The sequence below is a fragment of the Oryx dammah genome, unplaced genomic scaffold, assembly GCF_014754425.2.
Source record: "Oryx dammah isolate SB20612 unplaced genomic scaffold, SCBI_Odam_1.1 HiC_scaffold_16, whole genome shotgun sequence".
NCBI lineage: Eukaryota > Metazoa > Chordata > Mammalia > Artiodactyla > Bovidae > Oryx > Oryx dammah.
The window spans coordinates 54,741,939-54,766,846 of NW_024070200.1; the positions used below are offsets into that span (position 1 = coordinate 54,741,939).

Consider the following 24,908-nt stretch of genomic DNA (forward strand, 5'->3'; position numbering starts at 1 on the left):
GATACCTTACAACACTGGCTAAGAAAACAAAAGCAAGTTTCTTTAAAAGGTATTGTGCAGACGGAAGCGGTACCTGTCTTCGGGTTCCTGTGGCTGGGGATGGGGTTCCTTTGGTTTTGACCAGAACACTTCTCCGCTGGGGGGGCCAGGCTCAGCGTGGCTTTGCAGAAGCTCGGTTACTGTACAGGAGTGAGACTGAACTTCACAGAGGTGCTTGGGTGGGTCGCGCTCACGTCACTGAGGACTCCGGAGTTTACATCCGAGATCCTCTGTCCTGAAGAATCTTTGTCTTCTCCCTCCGTTGGATGATAATGCCGTTGGTCGAATTATTTAGTTCTCTGGAGACAACACAGAGGAATTCTGCCTGATCCTCATTCACATAAGGCAATGGGACCTCACTCCGGTACTCTTGCCTGGAAAATCCCATGGGCGGAGGAGCCAGGTAGGCTGCAGTCCATGGGGTCACAAAGGGTCGGACACGACTGAGCAACTTCACTTTCACACGTTGGAGAAGGAAATGGCAACCTACTCCAGTGTTCTTGCCTGGAGAATCCCAGGGACGGCGGAGCCTGGTGGGCTGCCGTCTATGGGGTCGCACAGAGTCAGACATGACTGAAGCAACTTAGCAGCAGCAGCAGCATGCTGATTAGCTGTTGGAATTTCCAACCGTTGGACATAGTGGACACCATCTGCCTGAGCGCCTCCTCTTGGCATTGCAGGACTCTGTACACGTGCTTGGCCGGGCCCTGGGAAGCTCAGTTTTCCTTGTTGGTATCCCCTCCTTGAAACCAGTCGCAAGAGAGATGCACCGTTGTAAAACTCCGCTTCCTCCAGCCGCCTTTTCTGCCAACTCCTTCCTAACAATGAGCTTCTCGTGATGGGGGTAGTTTAGGACTGGACCCACGTAGGTAGCATCCCTGTCAGTCAGATTGGCCCCCCGTCTCGTCCTTGTCGGAGTCCAGCCCCGGGTCCTCCTGGCAGCACAGGCGGCAGAGAAAAGACCTGGGCTCCAGGCCTAGGGTCTGTCTGGTGGTCACGGAGTAAGGTGCTGCCCACGTTCAGCCGGACCCTGCGGGCCGACCACCGCCACCTGACCTGGCGGCCCGGGACCAGCTCCAGCGGCTGCGCGGCGGCCCGCCGTCGCCTGGTCCAACTGCAGCTCTGCCACCTTGGGCGGCCGCCGCTGCCCGCGCACCGGAGACTGATTGATTGGGACCTGGCTCATGGACTCTTTGCGACCCCATGGACTGTAGCTGACCAGGCTCCTCCGTCCATGGGATTTTCCGGGCAAGAGTACTGGAGTGGGCTGCCATTTTCTTCTCCAGGATTATGGAGGTCAAGTCCAAACTCTGCAGGGTGAAATGACAGGCCAGACACCCAGGAAGAGCCAGTGTTGCAGTTCAAACGCGTCAGCTGGCAGAATTCCCTCTTGTTCAGGGCAGGTCCACCTTTGTTCTGTTCAGGCCTTCAACTGATTGGGTGAGGCCCATTCACAGTAATAGGACAATCTGCTTTACTCAAAGTTCACCGATTTAAATGTTAATCTCACCCAAAACTATCCTCACAGAACCATCCAGAAATAATGTCTGACCCCATATCCGGACACTGTAGCCTAGCCAAGTTGATAAATAAAATTAACCATCCCATAGGCTAACACACGGAGGAGCCTGGTAGAGGTAGGCTGCAGTCCACTGGGTCGCTGAGAGTTGGACACGACTCAGTGACTTCACTTTCACTTTTCACTTTCATGCATTGGAGAAGGAAATGGCAACCCACTCCAATGTTCTTGCCTGGAGAATCCCAGGGACAGCGGAGCCTGGTGGGCAGCCGTCTATGAGGTCGCACAGAGTCGGACACAATTGAAGCGACTCAGCAGCAGCAGCAGCAGCAGCAGCAGGCTAACACACACATTTTGAAAAATTCACTTGTTATATTACAAGATTGCTTATCAGATTGAAGCTGTTGTAAGGGTATAACATGCATACAGTAGAAAAAATAAAAATAAGTGCATAAGGTAGGATCCCCTGTTTTCAGGATCCTCCCTTTAGCTTTCTCTTCTGCCCTCTCTCTCTGGAGGCTTTCCTTGTGAACCCAGGCAGTACAGAGAAGCCCCCAGCCAACACCAACCTTATCTCCCAGTCCCCAGGGGCTCCTGCCCCAGGCTTCAGTCTTCCAGCGGTGCCCAGACATCGTGGTGCCAGTTGCACCCTGTCTCAATCTCTGACCCACAGAAACCATGAGAATTTTCTTTAAATTTAATGCTACTTCAAGCCACTAAATTTCGGGCTAACTTGCTACACAGTTAATAGTTAACCAACATGTAAGATTATGGTTAACTTTGTAAGAAACTACCAAAATGTTTTCCAATATAATTTTAGCATTCTGCACTCCTACCAGCAGTATATGATGGTTCCAGGTGACACAGAGGTAAAGAATCTGCCTGCCAATGCAAGAAATTCGAGAGATGTGAGTCTGATCCCTGGGTAGGGAAGACCCAGCACGTCCCCCATCCCCCCCCCCCCGCCCCCGCCACAGTAGGATATGGCAACCCACTCCAGTACTCTTGCCTGGGAAATCTCTTGGACAGAGGAGCCTGGCAGGGTATACTCCATGGGGTCACAAAAAGTCAGATGCAACTGAGCACGCGTGCACACACACATACATATTTATCATCAGAGTCTTCGTAGTGGATGTGAGGTTGTTGCCCACTGTGATGTTAATTTGCATTTTCCTGATGATGCCACACCTACTTTTGATCAGAAATATTATTACCCAACTTAGAAACCATCCTCATTTACTATGCTGTTTCATAGTCACATGTCATAGAGTTTTAACAATGATTGCTACCACAATGAATCTCTAAGGTTAAGAGTCATCTTAAGCTAACTTAAGAGGTTAAGCATTTGTCTTGTTTGCATACCCCTGGAAGAATGAGGAATAAAAGCCATCTGGTCACAGGTGTGGGGCTCCTGGCCTAACAACACCATCATCTGTTGTTAGTTGGTATTAATGTTTTTTTTTGAGAAATACTATGTGCCAGGCATTTCACATGTAGACGCTCACTTACCACAACACCTCTATGAGGTTCATGTTATTATTTTGAGCCTGTTCCAAAGGAAGAGGAGGTTCAGAGAGCCCAAGAAACTTGGCTGCTGTCACACACTGAATTTGGACCCAATATCCTTTTACCTGATCTAAAACAGATTTCTCAGGCTTCCCTCGTGGCTCAGCGGTAAGGAATCTGCCTGTAAATGCAGGAGACTTGGGTTCGATCCCCAGGTCCAGGAAGATCCCATGTGCCATGGAGCAACTAAGCCTGTGCACAACTGTTGAGGCTGTGTTCTAGAGCCAGAGTGCTGAGCCCACATGCTGCAGCTGCTGAAGCCCAAGCACTCTACAGCCTGCGCTTCGCAGCAAGAGAGTAGCCCCTGCTCATTGCAACTAGAGAGATGCCCACACAGCGACAAAGACTCTGCACAGCCAAAAATAGGCAAATACAATTATTTAAAAAAATAATTTCTCCTCACTTCTTTCTAATTTTATACCAGAATGTAAGAATATTTTTTGGCCTAAAGTTAACACTATAAAATATTCTAGTCTGGGAGCTGGGAGATTGAGTTTTACTCCTGACTTTGTCACTAATCAAGAGTCCCCTCTCGGGCCAGTTCCTCTTTGTCCCACAGTTCCTCATTATTAAAAATAAAAGGTTGAGTTAAGACACTTTCTAGCTCAAAAATCACTTTATAGCAGGTACTATACTAAGCATTTTACAAGTGTTAGCTTATTTATATATATCTCTCTCTCTCAGAAAAGCCTTATGCTGTATATAGGTGCTATTATTCCTCCCATTTTACAGATGAGTAAACTGAGGTATAGAGATGAAATAATTTTCCTAAAGTCACAAAACTGGAAAATGGCACAGCTATGATTTATATATTTAGGGTACACCACAAAGCATGCAAGATCTTAGTTCCCTGATCAGGGCTTGAACCTGTGTCCCCTGCAAGGGAAACACAGAACCTTAACCCCTGGACTATCACGGAAGTCCCAAGTTGGTTTATCTATCTATCTATCTATCTACCTACCTACCTATCTGTCTATCTATCTATCTATTTGTTGGCCAGTATAGCTGTGATTTAAACCCCAGCCGTCTGGCTCCAGAGGATATGGTGTTACTCAGCTAGGCAACATTTATAGAAAGCTTTTTTTTTTTTAGGAAAGTTTAATTTTAACAATGACTTTATGATATCATGATTTGCATTTTTCTCTCCACATCCTCACACTCCCTCCACATTAAAAAAAACAAAAACAAAAAAAAAAAAACCCACCAAACTTTATTTATTTATTTATTTGGCTGCACCGGGTTTTGGTTGCAGCATGTGGGATCTAGTTCCTTGACCAGGGAATGAACCTGGGTCTCCTGAATTAGGAGCGCACAGTCTCAGTCACTGGACCACCAGGGAGGTCCCCCTCCTACTTTTTAAATGAAAACACAGCCTCAAAAAATTTATCATGTCCAGTGTGCCACAGCCAGTCAGTGGCAGAGCAAGGATGGGAAGCCCAGGCAGCTTGTCATCCAAGTCTGGGGTGACGTGTCCCCAGGAGTCAGAGCCCTCGGGAGTGAGAGTTGCTTACCCCTGGGAATCACGCCAAAGGCGAGAAACGCCTTCGGTGATCTGACATGATCACACCTTCCACTCCAAATTCCAGCCTGGCTGGTTTGCCCTTCTTTCTCTTCCTCTCCTCTCACCAAGCCAGTTGCATGGGAATCAGAAGAGCTACAAATGCCCAAGGGAACCTGCCCTGGGGTACAGATGGGGTGGGGGTAGGGGTCCCAGAATTGTTAGGCTGCATGCTCCTGGGGTCTACCCTGTAGGTCTTCACTGTGATGGGACCTGGTCTCTCCCCCTCCAGACCCAATGTTGAATTCATTGCCTGGGATTCACAGAAGAAAAGGGAGCTTGAGCAGACTGAATACTATCGTTCTGCTGCCTTGAGAGTCTAGTTTTGTTTCTACTTTTTCTAGGTAAGTTTTTTTTTTTTTAATAGAAAATATACACATAATAAGAAGTCAACACAGAAAGCAGATTGTAAGTAGTGAATATGAGTCTTCATTTTAACCCTGCCCCTGTCCTCAAACGCTATGCCGAACTTTCTTGTCCTTCCAGCCAAAGATAATCTGGCATATATAACTCTCTCTATATATAAACTAAACTTTTTATTCTGTATTGGGGTATAGCCAATTAACAATGTTGTGATAGTTTTAGTTGAACAGCAATGGGACTCAGCCATCATATACGTGAATCCATTCTCCCTTAAACTCCCCTCCCATCCAGGCTGCCATGTGCTATACAGCAGGTCCTTGTTGGTTATCTATTTTAAATATAGCAGTGTGTACAGACAGCCATAAATTCATTCATGGAGGTATATGTTTTTAACCGTATATACTATAGCTACTGTTCTGTATCCTTTTATTTTTATTTCTAATGCTCAGTGTAGCTTGGAAAGTATTCCTTGTCAATACCTAAAGCATGCCTTTGCTTCTTTAAAAAAACTGCATGGATTTCTATTGTAGGGCTGAGTCATAATTTATCCAACCAGTCCCCTATGAGAGCATTTGTTGTTGTTGTTCAGGAGCTGTGTTGTGTCCAACTCTTTGCAACCCCCTGGACTGCAACACGCCAGGCTCCTCTGTCCTCTACTGTCTCCTGGAGTTTGCTCAAATTCATGTGTATTGAATTGGTGATGAAAGCCTTTAGGTTGCTTCTAATCAAGCTCCGACTAGCCAGCATGGTGAATCTGCTTGTGCTTTTGTTGCCAGGCCGTGTGGGCCCCTCTGAGATCTTTAGGGAGAGAGAGAGGGCAGGAGGGGAGCTGATGGCACTCCCTCCCCCAGGCAACAAGGCACACAGAACTGCTGGAGTTTCCTCCCTCGGGTTGTAGTCAGAAGAGAATTCATACGGCTACAAGGAGGCATTGCACAGAAAAAACCATCCAGATGGCAGCTCAACTGATCTCTGAAATCTGGCAGCAGCAGCAATGAAAACATGCCACAACTTTTCCCAGCTATGTCTGTCCAGCATGCCACTGCCATCTTTTCCACCAGGACCTGCAGTCCCGAGGACTGGGCTGACTCTATGACCCACGCAGCTGGAGGCGCTGGTTATGATTCAGGGTCCAGACGAGAGAACAACAGGATGGGGTCTTCCCTTACTATGGTGGTGTCTCTGGATTCAGTTCAGTGCCCATATTCTCTCTGCTGCAATCAGAGCTTTGGATAAGGCTGGTGGGTCCTCCTAGAAAAGCTGACAGCTGATGTCTGCTTCTGCTTGGTTTTGTTTGAAGATGCCTTGCTTGACTGCCAGCTGTGGGTGAGCCCCTCAGACGCCATCCCTGAGAAACGCCCGCTCCACCCCAAAATGCATTCGGCCAGAACAGAGGAGGAGTAGCAAGTCTGGTTGATATTTTTAATATCGAGTCTACTGCCCTAGCCCTTGTCACAACCAAAGTTAGTTAAAAGTGACCAACAGAAAGTCATTGATTGCACCCCCACCACCATTTCATTGTGAAAATTTCCAAACATAAAGACTCACTGAAAGAATTATGCAGTGAACACACATCTATCTGCCACTTAGATTCTGCAGTTCACATTTTGCTGGATTTGCTTTCCGTATAATACACGCTTGCATCTCTCCAAGCCACTGATTTCTGCAGCTTTTTAAAATTAAATATTCAATTCATTTCCTTTTAAAACTTCAGAACTGGAAACATGCAATGCCTTGTCTGGAGCTTCCCAGGTGGCTCATGGGGTTGGACATGACTTAGAGATTGAACAACAGCAACAGAAGTGGCACTGTGGTAAAGAATCCCTCTCCCAAAGCAGGAGACAAGGAGACACAGGGTCAATCCCTGGGCTGGGAAGAGCCCCTGGACAAGGAAACGGCAGCCCACTCCAGTATTCTCGCCTGGGAAATCCCATGGACAGAGGAGCCTGGCGGGCAACAATCCATGGGGTCGCAAAGAGATGAGCACAATTAGCAGCTAAACAGCAAAGAATATATACCTCATGGTGGCATATGTGTATGTTGTGTAGGTAAGCAGAGATGAATGCACATATGTAATAATGGTGAATTTGTGCAGCTGTCTGCCAGGCATTGGACAAAATGCCTTATGCACTTTATCTCATCCCATTCTTGTATCAGCCCTAGAAGATGGACTTTATCATTGGCTTCATTTTAGAAATATGGAAGCTTGAGACTCAGATTGGTGAAATCACTTCTGCAGGTGGCCCAGCTGGTGATGGAGGAGTCAGTTTGCCTGCAGAGACCCCATGCTCTGCTGCCCCCAGCATCTTGCCTGGTACAAACCTCATAACATGTGACTAAACAGGCCGGCTGCAGAGGGTTCTTGCAAAGTCAAAGACAGAGAGCCATGTCAAAGTGCAAAAAACTACCACGTCCTTTAAAATGTTTGCTGAATGACTGAATGACCTCATCACATACTCATCATACACTTCAGCTGCTTTCTCTAAGCACTAACTCTGTGGATGCTTCCCTCTGAAGGGGATAAAAGATGAAAAATCTCCCTAATCCTGCAGTCTACAAATGTCAGGTTTAACACTGCTCTTTTTTGTGTTCTGATCTCATTGATATTACAGCAATGGAGATGGAAGTGTTAGTTGTTCAGTCGTGCCCAACTCTTTCCAACACCATGGACTGTAGCCCGCCAGGCTCCTCTGTCCATGGGATATTCCAGGGAAGAATACTGCCATTTCCTTCTCCAGTTGATCTTCCCAACCCAAGGATCAAACCTGCGTCTCCTATGTCTCCTGCATTATAGGTGGATTCTTTACCCCTGAGCCACCACGGTTATATTTTTGTCTGTGATCAAGTGGCAGGGCAGCAGATTACAAATGCCAGGGTCTAAGGTAAGCCCTTTTTTCTCCTGCCTGCTCCAACCTGGCATTGGAATTCTCCAGTGTGCCAAGGGCACCCCAACACCCAGGATGGCCCCAGAGAGGAGTACTGGCAGCCTCTTTACCCTGTGTGACTTTGAGAAGGCCTCTCCATGGACTGCTTGCAGTGGGATGTTTTGTGTAGCTATTTTCTACCTTTGTGATTGACTTCCCTTTCAAAACTTGTAAAATAATACCCTATGTATCCATAACTACAATGATGACAGAATAAAGCAAGATCATCTATGGAAAAATACTTTGAAACTTTCTTCAAAATTTTGATTCAAATGCAAGACTTAAAAAATCAACTGGATAGCCAAAAAAAAAAAAAAAAAAAGAGGGATCATCTCAATTATCCATCAGTGGCTGAATGGATAAACACAATGTGGTCTATACATACAATGGAGTATTATTCAGCCTTAAAAAGGAATGGTTTGACACATGATGGACCTTGAGGAGATTATGCGTGGTGGAATAGTCACAGAGGGACAGCTGCTGCTTAATTCCACTTTACATGAGGCATCTAGATTAGTCAAATTCATAAAGTTAGAAAGCAGGGTGGTGGTTGCTAGGGACTGGCAGGGAAAGGGCACTATTGTTTAATAGGTACAGAGTTTCATTTTGGCAAGATGTTCTGAAGGTGGATGGTGTGAACTGTACATGTTACGATGGTTAAGATGGTCAACTTGGATGTCCCTGGGGGTCCAGTGGTGCTTCCTGTGAAGAAGGTATGGGTTCATCCTTGGTCCAGAAACCTAAGATCCCACCTGCCCCATGGTACAGTCAAACAGAAAAGGAAACGAAAAGCTCAACCCACAGACCTCTGCTTTCAGACAGGACCACATGAAGCCAGTTCATCCATTTTAAGGGATATGTGATGTTTTGAGAGAATCAGAGCACAAAATTCCAAGGTAAGTGTTTTCAGTTCGCCTCTGTACCATTCCTCCTTGTCGGGGGATGGGGTGGAGGATGGGGAGGGGATGATTTAAAACACCAGCAAGTCTCTACAGTCTAATTTTTATATCACAGCACACTGTGTCACTTTTCAGCTTTTCAGTTCCAAGACAAACTAATCTAGTTTTTACGCGCGTGTGTGTGTTTTTTAAAAGGCCAGCTCTTTTAGCATGTCACTGTAACTGGTTGTAATTTCCCTTTCTGTGTGTTCAGAATTGATGTAAAGGAGTAAAAGCCTTCCTGTCCCCTTCATTGCTTCTTTCCCTACAGTGAAATTCAACTTCACATTACAACAACATTTCCACAAGGAATGTCCCACCTGCGGATTTCCTGTACAGGCTGACACCAGGTGACCGAACCACAGCCAACAGATGTCCTGTTTGCTGACTGTTGAACATTTCCATATGCAGCAGGGAAAAGGGGGTTATTGCAGTCAGGTTCTAGTCCGGCTGTAACCCTTCACAACTGCACAGCCTCGTGCCTCCATCATTACAAAATGGGGATGAATTAATACTTCCTTGGGATTGTAGAGAAGAAGAAATGAAATGATAGCTATATATATATACTTTTAATTGAAATATAGTTAATTTACAATGTTGTGTTAGTTTCAGGTATAACAGCAAAGTGATTCAGATATATATATATATATGTAGAGAGAGAGAGAGCTGCTGCTGCTGCTGCTGCTAAATCGCTTCAGTCGTGTCCGACTCTGTGCGACCCCATAGACGGCAGCCCACCAGGCTCCCCCGCTCCTGGGATTCTCCACGCAAGAACACTGAAGTGGGTTGCCATATGTAGAGAAAGAGAGAGGATAGATAGGTATAAACCTTTTCAGATTCTTTTCCCTTATAGGTTATTAGAAAATATTGAGTAGAATACCTAGGGCTGATTCATGTTGAAGTTTGACAGAGAACAACAAAATTCTGTAAAGCAATTATCCTTTAATTAAAAAATAAATAAAGTATTGAGTATAGTTCCCTGTGCTACACAGTAGGTCCTTGTTGTTTATCTATTTTGTGTATAGTAGTGTGAATGTAATTCACACTTTTGGATTGTATTACAAGTTAATCACCAAAGGGATGTTGCCTAGAAGCTTAAATTATACATAATGGCCCATCTCTGGAAACCCTGCCTCCCAGGTAATAAGCATTAAGCTAAAACACCTTGTTTAGCTCACAAGAAACATCCTGACCAGGCCCACCTGTGATGGCTGCAGGAGGAAGAAATTAACACATCCCTGTGAAGGCTGGTGGGAACCAGGAAGTGTTTGACTTTACCCCCTCCCTTTTTATTATAAAAGAAGCCTGAATTCTAACTCAGGCAAGATGGTTCTTTGTAGGGGCACTAGCTCATCATCTTCTCGTTTGCTGGCTTTCCAAATAAAGTTGTTATTCCATGCCCCAACAACTTGTCTCTCGATTATTGGCCTTTCACATAATAAACTGTATGAGATTTGACTGGGTAACGTTTATGTTAGTCCCATGCTCCTAATTTATCCCTCCTCTGAGATGACAGCTATAAGTGTTAGCTCCTGCCTCTTCTTCCTTCTCTCATTCTCCCTCATTCTCTGAATTTCTTCACCTTGTCTCCTTTTTCTTTTCTCTTCCTCCTTTGCACTGCCTCTGTCCCCTCTTCCTCCTCTCTTTCTTCTTATCGAGGGAAGCCGCCCTGTTCCCTCTCCCGATGACAAGGCACATCCTTTCCATTTTACTGGGCTGCCTTTCCGGATTTCTGGCGTTAGGCTAGCAATTGACAATGTGTGATCTGTCTGTTGGTGCGCTGGGATCTAGATTCATAGGCCACTGTTGCCAATATCTCAATCTTCATTCTTCAGTTTAATCAAAATTTCAGATCTCCCACCATCCAGGAAGTTTGTGGGTTTCCTTTCATTGAGCAGTTGTGCAGCAAAGTCCCCTTCCACTAGCTGGGAGAACTTGGCTCACTATTTTTCAAGGAGTTTGGTCTTCCTCCTTCTCCTGCTAATAGATCTTATTAGTAGGCACTTCTGCCTCCGATTTTGTGTTTTGTACTTCACTCATCAGAGTGATTCTGTGAATTTCAGAAACAAAAGCAGATCCTTTGTTCAAAATTTCCTTTATTCTCTCCTTCTCTTCCTCAGGCTCCCTCCCTGCCCTCCGCCACAGCCCCACTTTGTATCAAATAGCAGTCATACCTTGTGGAACAGTCCTGAGCTGTCTTATGCTATGCAATGCAGACAGTGCATTTTCTCATAATCTGGAGTTGCTGGTAGAGCAAAAGGAAACAAACAAAAGCTGAATTTCAGGAACTTCATTTAGTGAAATACACTTCCTTGTGGTAGTTTGCCAGTGAATTTCCTCAGCTGCCAATGATATTTTGAAAGTATATGGGGGTGGGGTGGGGTAGTGAAGGGAGGTGCCAGTTTCCAGTGGTGTTGTCATTCATTCATAAAACTGTAGAAAAGAGATAAATTCACTGGTGAATGCAATTTATTACCCTTAACTACTCTGTTCCCTGGGCGTCCCTTGTGGCTCAGCTGGTAAAGAATCTGCCTGCAATTCGGGAGACCTGGGTTTGATCCCTGGGTTGGGATGATCCCCTGGAGAAGGGAAAGGCTACCTACTCCAGTATTCTGGCCTGGAGAATCCCATGGGGTGTATAGTCCATGGGGTCACAAAGAGTCAGACACGACTGAGTGACTTTCACTTTCACTCTGTTCCCTATGTTTCATATACAGGAGAATAAAGGGAAAAGAAAACAAAGCTGATGATAAAAGGATTGCTATAGATTACAAACACCGCCCAAAGTATATTAAAACAAATGTAATCTCTTACAAATGCTCAAAATTGACCCTATATTAAAATGTTTTGTTTTTTGTAATAATCAAAACCTTGAGATTATGTTTCCTTATTTGATATTGAGGGGTCTTTAATTCAGCTATTAAGACTACAGATAGCTACATGGGCCTTAAAAAGGCATTTTGCAGGGCTTCCCTTGTGGTCTGGTGGTTGCAAATCTGCCTTGCAATGCAGGGGACCCCTGTTAGACCCCTGGTCAGGGAAGATCCCATATGCTGCAGAACAACAAAGCCTGTGCGTCACAACTACTGAGCCGCAGTGCTGCAGCTACTGAAACCTGCATGCCCAGAGCCTGTGCTCCACCACAACGAGAAGCCTTCCCTTCCCAATCCAGATGCTATGAGGTAAATTTCCCCTTAAAAAAAAAAAAAAAAAAAGGCATTTTCCATTTCTCCATATAGAGTTTCATCAAAGAATTTCATCAATTATGTTTTATTATTGGCAGATTAGCAAACTGTGGCTTAACAAACACATCTTAAAACATACAAGTCAGCATTAAAATAATACCCAGTGACTGGTCTTTTAAAAAAATATCATGTTAGCCATTTAAAAAACTTTTTGTTGTTCAGTTGCTCTATCGTGTCCGACTCTTTGTGACCTCATGGACTGCAGCATGCCGGGCTTCCCTGTCTTTCACTATCTCCTGGAGCTTGCTCAAACTCATGTCCATAGAGTCGGTGATGCCATCCAACTAACTTATTTACTTCTGGCTGCACTGGGTCTTGGGGGCTGTGCACAGGCTTTCTCTGGTTGCAGGGAGCAGGGGCTACTCTTTAGTTGGCGTACATAGACTTCTTATTGCAATGGCTTCTCTTGTTGTGGAGCACAGGCTCTAGGGCTCATGGGCTCAGCAGTTGTGGTATACAGGCTCAGCAGTTGTGGTATACAGGCTTAGTTGCCCCTTGGCATGTGGGATTTTCCTGGACCAGGGATTAAACCTGTGTTTTCTACATTGGCAGACAAGATTCGTAATCACTGGACCACCATGTAAGTCCCAGAGTGATTGATTTTAACTTCTTCTCCCAGGGTCTTTGAGCACCAAATTATTTTCTGCTCAACAGGTATTTTTGAGCTCCCATTATGTACTCCAACCGTGCTATGCACTATAGGAGAATAGAAAGAAAGAAAACACAGTCCTCTCCCTTGAAGAGCCTTTCACGTTCAAGATGAGACACCCAAGAAATCTCTTGAAAACAGCTCAAGACGTCCCTATGAAAAATAAGATTAGCTACACAGCATGCACTTTCAAAACATTGACAAAATCCATGGACGTATTGAAAAAATTCAAGATGGTACAGGAGAGTACGGTGAAAAGTAGTTCAGCCTCCTACCCCTCACCCAACTGCTTTTTCGAAGGCAATCTCTGCAATGAGTCCCTTGTATAGCTTTCCAATGACAGCATAAACATTTTCAAGCAAGTTATGTATAATAGTATATATCTCACAAATCCTACCCACTTTTTAAAAGAAGAGTAATCTAGAAAAGCTAGGCATTGTTTAACAATCTCTGGAAATGATCATATAATAGGAACTCAAATATTTCAGTGACTAAATGAATGAATGAGTCCTCTTTGTCAGGACATTTGATTTCTTGCTATTTTATTTATTTTTGGCAACACCACATAGCATATGGAATTGAACCCATGCCTCCCACAATGGAAGCGTAGAGCTTTAACCACTGGACCATCAAGGAAGTCCCATCTTGCTGTTTTAAATTATGCTGTGTGAAACATTTTTTCGGATTCAACTCTTAGTTAGGTAGACATTTCCAGAAAAGGAATTACTTGGTTAGATACTTTAGGTATTTCCAAGTTGCTTTCCAATAGGCCATTTTCTCCCATCAGCACCATCCATGGGTAGTTTCATTTTTCTTTGCTAATCTGATAGATGTAAGTGTAATTTAATTGCTGCTTCTGTTTGCATTTCTTTGAATAAGTAGGGTTGGGCATTTTTTCCCCAAATGTTTGCCAGACATTTATAATCATTCCTAACTGTTTTTGAAATTATCCGGTAGAAGACTCTTTCGCATTTACCTACTGGGGTTTTGCTTACTGAATGTTACAACCTTGTTAAATACTAAGACTACTAATCTTGTTCCATATTATTCGTAAATAGGTCCCCTTATCTAGTGTTTGTCTTTTTTCCCCTTTAATTGGCTTATTTTTGGCCCAGAAGATGTACATTTATATTTGTTCAGTTCTCTCTATTGAGTCATCCATAATTCATTTCATTGCCTTTGAGGCTAGAGTAACCTACTTATTGGATCTTTTCAAGAACTGTGTAGAAGTCAAAGGAAAGTCCATCTTATGCTTATAGCCTGTCAACAGGGGGATTTTCTAAGCATTTGTTTGTAGAGCTAAATTTAGAATTCATTCCATCTTTGGATCCCAGGTATGTGGACTTAAGAAAACATCTCAGACATCCTTCTTTTAGGGGTTTTGCCTTATTGGTGCAACTTTCATGTGGAAAGCAAATCATTTGGCGTTGTCAAATGCCGTTTTTCTTTCTCCTCCCTTTGCCTTCTACCCAGAGTGGAAAATTACTAAAGGCTTGGTTTCTCGCCTCTCAATTAGTTCATCTCAAGTCTTTCTTTCAAACTCGTCCTCTTCTTGTGGCTACAACTAACAATGAATCTGATCATATCAGTCAGGGTTCTTGAGAAATAAAACCAGTAGGATACACACAGACACACACACACAACCTCTCTCACATTAAAGCAATACCAGAGTGAAGTACAGAGAGAGAGATTTATTTTAAGGAATTGGCTCACATGACTGTGGGGGTTGGCAAGTCTGAAGTCCAAACAGCAGGCTGGAAATTCAGGCAGGATTTCCACATTACAGTCTCGAGGCAGAATTCCTTCTTCTCTGGGAAACCTCAGATTTTGCTTTTAAGAGATTCAACTGATTAGATGAAGCATTATCGAGGGTAATTTTCTTTACCTAAAGTTAACTGATTGTAAATGTTAATCACATTACAAAATATCTTCACAGCAACACCTACTCGAGTGTTTGATGGAACAACTGGGTACTGTAACCCAGCCAAGTTAGTTGACACATAAATTAACCTTCACCCCGATCTTCCCACTGGATTGGCTTTCTTTATATCATATACCTAGTCTTCTGTTCCTTTTCAGGTTTGTCTGTGAGTATGAGTAGCTTTTATTAAACACTGAGTATGTAGTCCACTTGGAGGAGGCAATGGCAACCCACTCCAGGCTTCTTGCTTGGAGAATCCCATGGACAGAGGAGCTTGGCGGGCTACAGTCCAGGGGTTGCAAAGAGTCAGACACGACTGAAGTGACTCAGCACACACGCACGCATAGTCAGTCCACTAGCTTTTATTGAACACTGAGCATGCAGTCCACTGTGTGTGCTGTGTTCTTAGTTGCTCAGTCATGTCCAGCTCTTTGTGATGCCATAGACTGTAGCCCGCTAGACTCCACTGTCCATGGGATTCTCCAGGCAAGAATCCTGGAGTGGGTTGCCATGCCCTCCTCCAGGGGATCTTCCCAACCCAGGGATCGAACCTAGGTCTCCCAAATTGCAGGTGGATTCTGTACCATCTGAGCCACCAGGGAAGCGGTCCACCAGCTTTTATTAGCTGTGTCATATGGTTTTGATAACACTCACTTGTGGGTATGATCATTGCTGGGTCGTTTCTATTGTTGGTTCACTGGCTATGCAAATGGACTCCTCTAGAAGTAGAACTGCAGAGAAGCCCATCCTTGGAATTAGGAAGACATCATGTATATCTTTGACAGTATGGTTTTCGGAGAGTTTGAGATCTGATATGATATTTGATAAGAGGAACTGTTGATGATGCATTAAATACCCCTTGTCTGGGGGTGGTGTGGAGGTTTGGGCTAAAAACATCAGCTTTGTCGAGCTTTGTCCCTTACTAGTATTGGGAGAACAAAGCAAGGCCTTGGAAAGGGAGGACGGAGGCATTGGTTTGTCAGGATGCCACTAGATCAGGAGAAGAATGTGGAACCAGATGTGAAAACCTGCAGCTGCTCAGATACTGGGAGGAGGCGGGGTGGGAGCCACCCTAGCAGAGGGGATGGAGCTATGTGGGCAGCTGCTGCTAAGCTGGCAACGAGCACAGCTGATGTACAAGGACTGGAGTTGTGGGAGGTAAAAAAGGACTCTACACCACCAGCACTGATGGTGGGGTGAGGACACAGTCTTGCATCCAGCTTCTCATCCAGACAGAAGAAATAAAGTTGAACCTGCTTCTTTCTCATAGGACAGGTCAGTCCTTGGCTTCCTGAAGACTCACAGTCTTGGAACTAAGAGCAGTAACAATCACTTTTCCTAAAAAACGAAGATCCAGAGAGGGTAAATCTCCCACAGTTCAGTTCAGTCGCTCATCGTGTCTGACTCTTTGCGACCCCCTGGACTGCAGCATGTCAGGCCTCCCTGTCCATCACTAACTCCCAGAGTCTACTCAAACTCATGTCCACTGAGTCAGTGATGCCATCCAACCATCTCATCCTCTGTTGTCCCCTTCTCCTCCTGCCTTTAGTCTTTCCCAGCATCTTTCCCATAGATAGGACTGATTTCCTTTAGGATTGACTGGTTTGATTTTCTTGCAGTTCAGAGGACTCTCAAGAGTCTTCTCCAATACCACAGTTCAAAAGCATCAATTTTTCAGCTCTCAGCTTTCTTTATAGTCCAAATTTCTCACAAGGGGTTATTTATAACTGTATTCACATGTGTTATGAGTTGTGCCCTCTCCTCTCCAATTCATATGTTGAAATCCTAACCCCGCCCCACCACCCGGTGCCTCAGAATGTGACCTTACTTGGAAACTGGGTCAGAGACGTAATTTGTTAAGATGAGGTCATACTGAAGTCGAATGGGCCACCAAAAATGGGGAAACTCTACAGACATTGCATACAGGGAAGAGTCATGTAAAGATGATAGCAGAAAGCACGGTGACGTTTCTTTTTCTTTTTTCTAAATAAAATTCCCATTTAAAAAATAGTTTTATTTATTCAGTTATTATTTATGACTGTGCTGGGTCTTTGCTGTGCAGTCTTCTCTCTAGTTGTGGAGGGCAGGGGCTACTCTCTAGCTGCAGTGCTTCTCACTGCGGTGACTTCTCTTGTTGTGGAGCACAGGCTCTAGGGCACATGGGCTCAGTAGTTTCGGCTCCTGGGTTCCAGAGCACAGGCTCAATAGTTGTGGCGCACAGGCTTAGTTGCACCGCGCCATGTGGGATCTGCCCAGATCAGGGATCAAAACCGCGTCTCCTGTATTGGCAGGCGGATTCTTTACCACTGAGCCACCAGGAAAGCCCAGTGTGTTGCTTCTATAAGCTAAGAAACACCAAAGGTTGCCAGCAGTCATCAGAAAGAGAAGACGCTGGAACGGATTCTTCTTCTTGGTCCTTAGAGGGAACCAAGCCTGCTAACATCTTGATCTCGAGCTTCTAACTTCCAGAATTGTGAGAGAATACATTTCTGTTGTTAAACCACCAGGTGGTTTGTTATTAGGTATGTTAATAGGTATGTTATTACAACAGCTCTAGGAAATGAATACGACATGGAAGCATGTGTTACTTCATTTTTAGTTTAGACCTAAGCATATGGTTGTATTTGTGGCTACAATTTATTACAGCAAAAGAATATGGAACAAAATCAGCAAAGGGAAACACTCTCAACTTGGCCCAGGCCCAGTGTCACAAACAGCTCCTCTGTCATAGATAGAAATCACTTCTGCTCTGGGTTTGATTTGCTTAACTTCACCCTCTTGTACTGATGTGGCTCCATCTCTCTCAAGGCTCAGTGGCCTAAACATCACACTCTGTTCCACCTTCCACCTCTCCTTTTCTCTCCCTTCCCTCCCATAATAAAAAGAGCCAAGTCTCATAGCAATGTAAGATACACCAGAAGCTGTTCTAAGGGTTTTGTATATCAACTCAGTTAATCTTCATAACAACCCAATAAGGTACATGTGTTGTCGTTGTTCAGTCACTAAGTCGTGTCCGACTCTTTGCAACCCTATGGACTGCAGCATGCCAGGCTTCCCTGTCCTCTACCATCTCCCAGAGTTTGTTCAAACTCATGTCCATTGAGTCGGTGATGCCATCCAACCATCTCACTACCTCCATTTTAAACAAGAGAAAACAGAGGAATAAGAGGTAAAGCACATTCTTAAGGTCTTACAACTAGTAAGTGGCACAACTTCAATTCAAAACCCTGCAGTCTGGCCCCAGACCCAAGCTCTCAGCTCCATAGGGCTGCCTCTCAGACTAACACACTCTGAGCTGCACACAGGCACATGCCCATGGCTCAAAGCTGAGCTGATTACAGACCTTCCAAACACAGTGAAAAAGGAACACTAACAGAATCAAAGCCTGTCCTCTACTAGCTAAAACTCCACTTACAAGCATTTCCAAATTTCTTGAATGGCCATAGCTACTGTTCTCTGTAATGACACTATGAACCACAGAATACTGAAGTGCTTTATGAACTCTCAAAAAAAAAAAAAAAAAGACGTGCATAATAGTACAACAATGTGTATGTAGCTAATGTCATTGAACTGTATATTTTAAAGTCATTAAGGTAATTCACTGGTGGTCCAGTGGTTAGGACTCCATGCTTTCACTGCCAAGGGTCTGGGTTCAATCCCTGACTGGGGAACTAAGATTATGTAAGCCATGTGATTCAGTCAGAAATGAAATAGTAAAATAAAATAAGGTGACTAAGATGGTAAACTTTATGCTGTGTGTTAGTTTACCACAATTGTTAAAAATGAAGATATAGTTTTATATATTTTAGTGTGTTATGAATGACCCTTCCTCATGCATTAAAGGAGACTTTAGAGAGAAAAGTAATACTTTTATTTGGCTCTCCATGCTGATTCGAGGAAAAATGACGTATCTAGAGTCCAATTGCCACTTGAAGCCTGGTCATGAAGATCAGGTGACCATTTGCATAATTCTGGTTTGAAAATAGCATCAATGCCCATAAGATAGCATCATGATGTTTAATTGCCCTGTTACATATGGGAACAGCAACGTGATTCAGTTATCTGTATATTCTTCTTCATCTTCTTTTTCATTATAGGCTATTATAGATCTTGAATATAGTTCCCTATAATATACAGTAGAATATAATATACAGTAGAATATAATATACAGTAGGTCCTTGTTGTTTATCTATTTCATATTAGTAGCTTGTATCTGCCAGGAGGCTTCCCAAGCCTTTGGGGTAACCCCACATCCTCCCCAGTGGTGGAGATGTTTTCTCCTTCCAGAGCCGGGAGAGGGGTCCACTTCCATCCTCATCTGCAGTCTGTGTTGACTCTCATCAGCTTGGGATATCCACTCTTCCAAATCTTCTTGATAGTCTGCTTCTTTTAGAGATTTTTTTTTTTTCTCACAGACATAGAAAACAAACTTATGGTTACCAAAGGGGAAAGAAGGGTGGGATAAATTAGCAACTGGGGATTACTAGATACAAACTGTGTGTGTGCGTGCTCAGTCGCGTCCCATTCTTTGCAATCTCATGGACTGTAGCCCACCAGGCTCCTCTGTCCATGGGATTCTCCAGGCAAGAAGACTGGTGTGGGTTGCCATTTCCTACCCCAGGGGATCTTCCTTGACCCAAGGATCAAACCCATATCTCTTGCCTCTCCTGCATTGGCAGGCAGATTCTTTACCACTAGCACCACCTGGCAGAAATAAGTTACTAATATGAAATAGATAAACAACAAGGACCTACTGTAGAGCATAGAAAACTACATTTAAGATCTTTAATAGCCTATAATGAAAAAGAAGATGAAGAATATATAGATAACTGAATCACTTTGCTGTACACAGAAACTACTACAACATTGTAAATCAGCTGTATTTCAACTTTTTTTTTTTTTTTTTTAAAAAGCTTTTTTCTCTGTCCAAGGCTGTTGATTCTCAGCACCACAGTTTCAGTCCTACAGGGAAACTGCTCAGCCTCCCACCAATACTTCTTCTATTTTATTTCCTTTTCAGATATTAAAAACTTTACCTCTGCTCTCAGAAACCAAGACCAGACAGGCCTTTACAGTCTCCAGGGCTCCCTTCTGCTTTTTCCTTGGAGGGCAGGGTATTGTTGTTGTTCAGTTGCTAAGTCGTGTCTGACTTTGCAACCCCGTGGGCCGCAGCATGCCAGGCTCCCCTGTCTTCCACTATACCTCAGAGCTTTCTCAAGCTCATATCCATTGAGCTGGTGATGCTATCTAACCATCTCATCCTCTGCCACTCGCTTCTCCTTTTGCCTTCAATCTTTCCCAGCATCAGGGTCTTTTGCAATGAGTCGGCTCTTTGAATCAGGTGGCCAAAGTATTGGAGCTTCAGCATCAGACCTTCCAATGAATATTCAGGGTTGATTTCCTTTAGAATTGACTGGTTTGATTTCCTTGCTGTCCAAGGGACTCTCAAGAGTCTTCTCCAGCACCACAGTTTGAAAGCATCAGCCTTCTTTTTGATCCAACTCTCACATCCATCCAAGTGATATCTCTGCTTTTCAATATGCTCTCTAGTTTTGTCATAACTTTCCTTCCAAGGAGCAAGCGTCTTTTAATTTTATGGTTGCAGTTATCATATTGTTACTCAGCTGTGAATCAAATCCATGAGTATAGCTATGGTCTTTATCCATAGTATTTACAGCTAAATATTTAAACAGAGCGCGGAGTTCCTCAATTGTTCTATACCGAGACTGAGGAGAAAGGAGTAAAGGACTCCTTTCAGTGGCTTTTCTAAAGTTTATTTTGTTTGGTAGTTGTACCAAGTTGTCTGTGCTAAAGCACATCCCTTCCCCCATCTTTATTTATGTAAATAGACTGAACTGGAGACTTCTGGTGAAGAAGGGGTTAAGACTGAAGCCCGGTGGCATTTCAGGAAAGCAGTAAAAGCTTCTCCTTGGCTGTGGCCTCCTGGGAGCCTTAATTTTTACCCAACCTCACGGTTTTTCCTTCTAAATTCCAGGCTTTTCCTTGCCTTTTTGGGTCTCCTCACTGTAACAACACTCTTCCCTGAAACCCTACCCATATTTCTTGAACTTTACATGTCTTCCCACTTTTGAGTACACTGGAAAATAACAGCTCCTAGAATCTTGTCCTTCTCTTCTTTTTCAGTTTTAAACCATGTCTGTCAGAGCTGGGGAATTAATGCCTTCAACTTCACCTTTAAATTAGTCATGTCACGTATAACACTTTCTGACTTCCAAGTCTGAAGTGATGTAAACTGATTTTTTCTGCATATCCTGCATCCTTCGTGGTAGTATGCAGGATTGTTTTAGTTGTGGCCTGTGAAATCTAGTTCCCTGACCAGGGATCGAATCCGGGCCCCCTGCATTGGGAATGCAGAGCCACTGGACCACTGGGGAAGTAGAGCTGTGTTAATTTTTGAATGATATATACTGCACTCAGTATGAAGTAGGACTTGGCGGAAAGGCTTTTGAACAAAGCTAGTTATCTATTATATAGTTCGCTAGTTTTAAAAAACTAGGCATTTGTTAGCTAATTAGAGGGTTATACAGTGTTCCTATTTTCTTCCTTCTTGATGCTTTGGGCATTTTTCCTTTATTACTGAGCAGTAAAGACAATGGAAACAAATCACCATTGATTCAGATGGCAGATGAAGAGCTTAGTGGGAAGGACAGAACAATGAATTTATTAAAAATCTCTGGTGGAGATCAGGAACATGATAAGCAATAATGAACCGCAAGTGTCAGATTTTGGCTGGGGAGGGGCAAGCAGTTTTGGAATGTGGGATAGAAAACCACGTCAGGTGAGACATATAGATTTGTCCAGAGTTCCGACAAGAACAGGGGAGCCAGAACGAAGCCTGCGCCCCTGGTCCCTGGAGGAGCAGCCGTTTCTTTACCTGTCTCAGGCTAGCTTTACGTTGATGCTTCTCTTTATCCCAGTTTGAATAGCTGCTATGTCAATGGACTAACTTTAATATGTATGACTTTTCAAAAGCATGGCGTAGGGGGACTGATGGCAGCTCTGCTACTTCCTACAAATAGAAGCATCCACCTCCTACCTCTGCTTACCTAGGTCCTCACAGCTCAGGGTGTAATGCCACTTCTTTAAGAAGCTCCCCCAGGCAGTCCCCACCGTCTGTTCTCTCCTTCCCTGGACCTCACGAAGCCATTCTTATTTAGCCCCTCGTTTAGATCCTTAATCATATTCTGGCTTCCATGAGACAAAATCACTTCATAAATGTCCCTCTTGCCACCTAACTTGGCTGACAGCTTCTCAAGGGCAAGGCTCTTAGCGCCTGTGTGCTGCATTCTCGGTGTTCCTGCACAGATGGGGGCTGCCGTGATGGCCTGGGAAGGAAAGCAGTTGCTCATAAAGAGAGCAGCGACAGAAAACAAACTTCCAGGGTAAAAAAAAATCAACACGAGAGGGTTGCAAAATATTACTTTAAGTGATACCGATACATACAGTTTGACTACGTTCTCCCAGTATTAGGAGGTATTTTGGAACCTTGATTGACAAACTTTGAAAAAGCCTTGGGCATTTTAGTAAAGCAGACAAGCAAAAACCAGACCTCCAAAAGTCAACTCTTCACTGCTACCTGATCTTACGTGCTTCTGCAAAAGAAAATAACTTATTTTAGTTATAATCAGAAGCAAGAAAAACAGCCTTTAGAGTCTGAGAAGCTGGGGGCTAACAGGAATGTCACACGTTACCAAATTCATTCATTATGCAGATAGATGTAAAATGCTGATAATAAAAGACTACTGTACCTTCTCCACTTGACTAAGTCACTGAAATGAAAACCTAAGATTATTAGATGTCTAATTAACTGGATGGATCAGAGGAAAATCTCATCCATAACAGTCAAAAGTTCTTCTGCTGGTTTTAGACAGTTTCTAATGTCCTTTCCTATTTAGCGCTGTATAGAAAACGGAAACAATCTTATTACATAATTTCTCAGTAAGAGAAGCCATGTTTTCCTTGAGTGGGAAAAGAGTCTTCTAAAGAGAAAAACAAAACAAGATAGAATTACCCCTGTATATAAAAGTTTACATAACAAAAGTACAAATGTTGTATGATACCAGTTATATGTTACTGAAAACAGGCATATTCATAGAGACATAAGGTAGAATAGTGGTTACCATGGGCTAGGGAGGGAAGAATGGAGGATTATCATTTAACAGGTACAGAGTTTAGTTTGAGATGAAGAAACAATTCTGGTGATAAATAGAGGTGATACACAACATTGTGAAATATTTAATGCCACTGGATTGTACATTTCAAATGGTTAAAATGGTACATTTCATGTTATATATATTTTATCACAATAAAAAAACTTTAAAAAATAAATAGCAAGAGGAACAGTTTTTGATGAGACACTAATGAGATGTCACAAAGAAATTACATAAATTTGAAGATGTTAGTTGCTCAGTCGTGTCTGACTCTTTTTGACCCCGTGGACTGTAACCCGCCAGTCTCCTCTGCCCATGGGATTCTCCAGGCAAGAATACTGGAGTGGGTAGCCATTCCTTTCTCCAGGGGATCTTCCCAACCCAGGGGTCGAGCCTGGGTCTCCTGCATTGCAGGTGGATTCTTTACCATATGAGCCACCAGGGAAGCCCAACCATACAGGAAACAAATAAATTAATGTTACAAAATTTGGGGGGGAGAACCCTTAATTTCTATTCTACAGTCCGTGCTTTAAGAACTTAATATATACAGTAAGTATAACTATTGTACAAAAAATAATGACACTGTGAAAAACACAGAAGATGTTAGCTTGTTCAAAATTGTGGTTGTTTCCTGTATATGAGTCTAGAGTCTGGAATCATGTCAGGCTTGAATTATGTCAGCTGGGTCCAAGTTCACTTTGTTAAGAATATGGATTGAGAATGGAATTACATCCAATTCCTGGGTTCTGGATAGGCAAAGCAGTAGTCAGGGTCTCTCTGTTAGCACAGACTTATCCCAGGTTAACAACCCAAAGGCCAAACAGATCTCAGTATTTTTGTTAGCTGCCGCGCAATTTCTGAAGGTCACCATGCCATTTGACCTAGGAGGTCACAGATCAAAGTGGATTGGCTAATCCCTGCTTAAAGAGCAAGCCTGAAGACAAATGACTGCTAATTATTATCCCATTTTGTGTTCAGAGTAATTTTTTTTTTCCTATGTGATCTCATCTGACCATCATACTTAACTGCCCTGCAAAGAAAGTGGGGCAGATAGAATCATCTATATTATATGACTGAGGAAGTCATGAGGGTAAGGTCCAGGAAGTCCAAGTCTTGAGGCTTTTCATGGCTGTGTTAGGTCAGAACTGAAGCCTTTTCGTTACCAGAATTCCTTTTCTGCAACTCTACCATCCATGTAGGACTGGGGTTCAGGTGAATGCACTTGTCTCAGGCACAAAATTTAAGAGGTGCCAACTCAAGACAAATAATATTTTTATGTAATGTTTTTAAAGGAAAAAATTAATGCTAAAATATCCCTGATGAACAAAATATCAAATATTTAAATCAAGACTGGCTATTTGCTGGGGCTTCCTTGGTGGTGCAGTGGTTAAGAATCCACCTTGTGATGCAGAGGCATCATCAGTTAGATCCCTGATCCAGGAAGATTCTACATGCATGGGAGCAACTAAGTGTGAGAGCCACAACTGCTAAGCCTGTGCGCTCTAGAATCTCTGCTTTGCGACAAGAGAAGCCATCACAATGAGACTCCCACACACCGCAGTTAGAGAGTAGCCTCCGCTCTCCACAAGTAGAGAAAACCGGGGAGCAGCAACAAAGACTCAGCACAGCCAAAAAAAGAAAAAAAGGAGGGATGGGGGGGATTTCCCTGGTGGTCCAGTGATTGAGACTCTGCACTTTCCACTGCAGGGAGGGGTGGGTTAGATCCCTGTTGGTTGAAGAACTGCTGCTGCTGCTGCTAAGTCGCTTCAGTCGTGTCCGACTCTATGCAACCCCCGAGACAGCAGCCCACCAGGCTCCCCCGCCCCTGGGATTCTCCAGGCAAGAACACTGGAGTGGGTTGCCATTTCCTTTTCCAATGCATGAAAGTGAAAAGTGAAAGTGAAGTCACTCAGTCGTGTCTGACTCTGAGACCCCATGGACTGCAGCCTACCAGGCTCCTCAGTCCATGGGATTTTCCAGGCAAGAGTAGAACTAAGAACCGGTTATTTGCTTGT

At 43.7% G+C, this 24,908-nt stretch overlaps 1 pseudogene; it reads right to left on the bottom strand.

The window, feature by feature from the left end:
- Positions 1–253: 253 nt before the first annotated feature.
- The window catches only part of LOC120875372, a 38,517-nt pseudogene continuing 13,862 nt past the window's right edge, over positions 254–24,908 (bottom strand).